Source organism: Vulpes vulpes, chromosome 13 (assembly GCF_048418805.1).
Source record: "Vulpes vulpes isolate BD-2025 chromosome 13, VulVul3, whole genome shotgun sequence".
Lineage (NCBI taxonomy): Eukaryota > Metazoa > Chordata > Mammalia > Carnivora > Canidae > Vulpes > Vulpes vulpes.
The window spans coordinates 111491521-111495230 of NC_132792.1; the positions used below are offsets into that span (position 1 = coordinate 111491521).

Here is a 3710-nt window from a genome sequence, read left to right on the forward strand (position 1 = left end):
CTTCAGATTTCCACTTTCCCATAGAAGAAGAGAAATTCATATTGAAAGGGCAAAGCATTTAGCAGGAAAGATGACAGAAACTAACCTGAAAAGACAGGAATCCAACAAGAGAGATAGACAGCAAGAAGCATTTTGAGGCAGAAAAGGAATTAAGCTACTCTCTATCATCCCTCACCCAAATATGAAGGACACTATTGGATAGGGCCCCTAGGCTCAGTCAAGTAACAGGTAAAGTGATGAGACCATCTTGTTTCTCTTTGTTTCCTTCCCCAACTTTATGTCTATACCTGTTTGTCTTTCTTGTCTGTCTATTCAGCTAAACAAGTATGAACAAACTAACTTTGAAATTTTCTATAGGAGTAGAAAAGAAGAAAAATGTAGTCCTAATGCTTAAGGAAATTTGCCTGTAAACAGGGAGTGAAATGTATAATGGTATTAATAAGTAACTAAGAAAATAATAATAAGTAACTGAAAATAGAAGCCCTGCTTTCTCCAAAAGAACTTGATAATTAAGGGCAGTCCTGGTGGCTCAGCAGTTTGGTGCTGCCGGCCCAGGGCGTGATCCTGGAGGCCCCGGATCGAGTCCCACATCGGGCTCCTTGCATGGAGCCCGCTTCTCCTTCTGCCTGTGTGTGTGTGTGTGTGTGTGTGTGTGTGTGTGTGTGTGTGATGAATAAGTAAATAAAATCTTTAAAAAAAAAAAAAAGAACTTGATAAATAAGGAGTTCTATGGAGACTATTTGGCTTTGCAGAAAAGGACAAAGACCTGAATTTAGAAATAGGGACAGACAAGAGCTGAATTTTTTTGCATAATAAAATGAGGGGAAATACTGGATTTTGTTGGGATAGGAGTAGAAGAAAGGAGAAGAGAGAATAGCCCAGCAACTTACAGAAGTGGGAGAGGACTTTTGATTAAAAATAGCCTAATATTTGATTCTGAGATTTTGCTTTGCTAGGGTATAGACTCCCCTCTTCTCCCTAAACTTTCAGTAGAGTCTGCAAATTGCAAAAGACAAAAAAAAAAAATGGTATCTTTGTGGAAATGAGAAAAATGGACTAAGATCCATGCTTGGATAGAGGCCACAATGTAAATAAACAGGGAGAAAACACAAGATGGAAAATCTAGAATTCGGAGAAGGCAAGAATCTAGAGCCAGACACCGAAACCTACAACATAACCTATTTTGAACTCTTGAAAATCTTGGGGAGAGCAATGTATTTTATGCAGGGCATGGAACAGGAATATAGGCCAACCTAGATTTAAGGAGAAAGGAGACCAAACCTGACATATGGGTTCTCTAGGTAACTAGCCATATGAGGCTAGTGTATGTCTATGTCAAATATGTAATAAATACCAAACATGCTAGAAAGAAAGTAAGAGATCAAAGCAGGCAGAGTCAGGGAAGTATTTTAGAAAAAATAGAGTTCAAAGCATGGGCCTTGACCTGATCTCACTAGCTAATGTGAAATATGTCCACTTTGTTATACCATTAGTGCAATGTCATTTGGAAGCTGTGTCTTGGCCTCAAAGGTTTTATAAAGACACCCAAAGCCCATAGGGAAAATCATATGTAACCCAAATTGAAAAAACTGAGGAAAATAAAATTTCTTCAAAGGATCTCCCAGGAGAGTTCTGGTTTTCTTTGATCTTTTCAGCTGGGGTCTAATGCTACTGGTGTCTTTCCTATGAATTACCCACATTGGAAAATAGAGAATGTGAACTTAGAATCCCACCCCCTTCTTATGTGAGAAGAGGAATAGCATAGTTGTCAGATGTCTTTGAATCTCACTTCTGACATGCCTGACAGTGTGACCCTGAGACAGTCACATGACTCTTCTGAGCTCCACTCTGTAAAGTAGGGAATGAAGGCAGCTATTTCATAATATCATTAAGAAAATTATGAGACCTCATAAGTAAAGCACTTAGCAATACCTAACACACAGGAAATATTCAATAAACTGAAATCTTTATTGCTGTCAAGAGGAATTCCTATCATTAGCCATTCCAATGTAAAATTATTTTCTTTTAGATGTATATTCATTCAGTTCTATAAATATTTGAACTTAATAATATACATTTATAATATTATGCTAGATGTTAGAGGAACCACCAAAAATATAACTTTCCTACCATCTAAGAGTTTGCTATCTAGTTGGAGACACAAGATATATATACCACATAAAATAATTTTAAAAAAATACAAATGAAAGTCATTAAGTGCCAACAGGAGGAAAGAGCATATACCACTGTATGGAGATTTCACTATTTCTCTGAAAAAAAGGATTATCAGGAAAAAAGTATTTTCAGAAGAGCAGAAAATAATGTATTGCTCATGCCGACTTAGTAGCTATTTAATTCAACATTTTAACCACTCTATTACTGGGTCAGGCAAAGGTCCATCAATAAATCAATAAATATTTGATGAGCATCTACTATAATCAAACACAATTGATGTTCCCATATTAAGAGTGGTGGCTACTGCTGAGCAGTACACAGAATACCACTTCCAGCACAGGGAAAGTTTCTGGTCTCCCCCTTTCAGCTCATCACCAATGCTTGAGATTACCAGCATGTTCATGATGCTATGCAATTGCAGACTGGCTGTCCCCAAGTGGAGAGGAAAGGGCAGAGGGTGTGGGGGTGTCAACCACTTTGGCAACAAGTATATTGAGCCAACCAAGCCCCTCACCCTAGAGTGCACCGTCAACCTGTACCCTCTTAGTAATAATACTTTTGGTTTAAAAAAGTTCCTCTACAAGGACAACTCTGTTACTAGATTTCATTGCGTGAATGAGGAATTTGATAAAATTGGAAAAAGCAGGATCATAGAAGGGGTTCTGATTGTGCATGAGTACTGACTGGCCCATGAGTTATTGCTACAGCTGGGAACAACTAAGTTACCAAGTTAAGTGAACTTAACCCAGAAGACATTAAAAGATTAAAAGCTTAACCGGGATACCTGGCTATCCAGGTCATTGATAGCTGCATTGGTAACTAACAGATACCAAATTTTGAATTTCCTCGATATCCATGGATTTCTGCAGATATTATACAACCTAAGGAACACAAGTTGTTTTTGGTTCAACTTCAGGAAGATGCCTTGTTTGTGGTCCCTAAAATTACAAGCTGGTAGCTGCACCATTCTTTGAATTGCATAATGATACCACAGGATAAGCACCCATAATTTCTAGTCTCCCTGAGCTTTTGAGGCAAGTTCAATTTTATATGAAACTGAATTCCTGAGCAGTAGAGAAATAAAAGAAATTGTCTCTCTGAGCGCAGCTATATACAATATAGAATAAATATGGTAGAAGTATTTGGGTTTTTTTGTTTTATCTACTGTCCATTGTTTGAATAGTAAAGTTAATATAAAAAGCTAGAGAGCAGTGTAACCAAATGTGGAAATGTTTCATTTACTTTTCGTTCTTTTTTTTTTTTTTTTTTTTTTTTGTATATTAAAGAAAGTGGAGGGATGCCTGGGTGGCTTGGCGGTACTCAGGGCGTGATCGTGGAGTCCTGGGATCGAGTCCCACATCAGGCTCCCTGCATGGAGTCTGCTTTTGCCTCTGCCTGTGTCTCTGCCTCTGTGTGTGTGTGTGTGTGTGTGTGTGTGTGTGTGTCTCATGAACAAATAAATAAAATCTTAAAAATAAAAAGAAAGAAAGTGGACTTCAAAAAAATTTTCTACCATGCCATATCCTCTTTAGGTC

At 37.8% G+C, this 3710-nt stretch overlaps 1 pseudogene; it reads left to right on the plus strand.

Moving 5' to 3' along the window:
* Window positions 1-2570: 2570 nt before the first annotated feature.
* LOC112918783 (cleavage and polyadenylation specificity factor subunit 5 pseudogene) lies at window positions 2571-3243 on the plus strand (annotated as a pseudogene).
* Window positions 3244-3710: the final 467 nt, after the last annotated feature.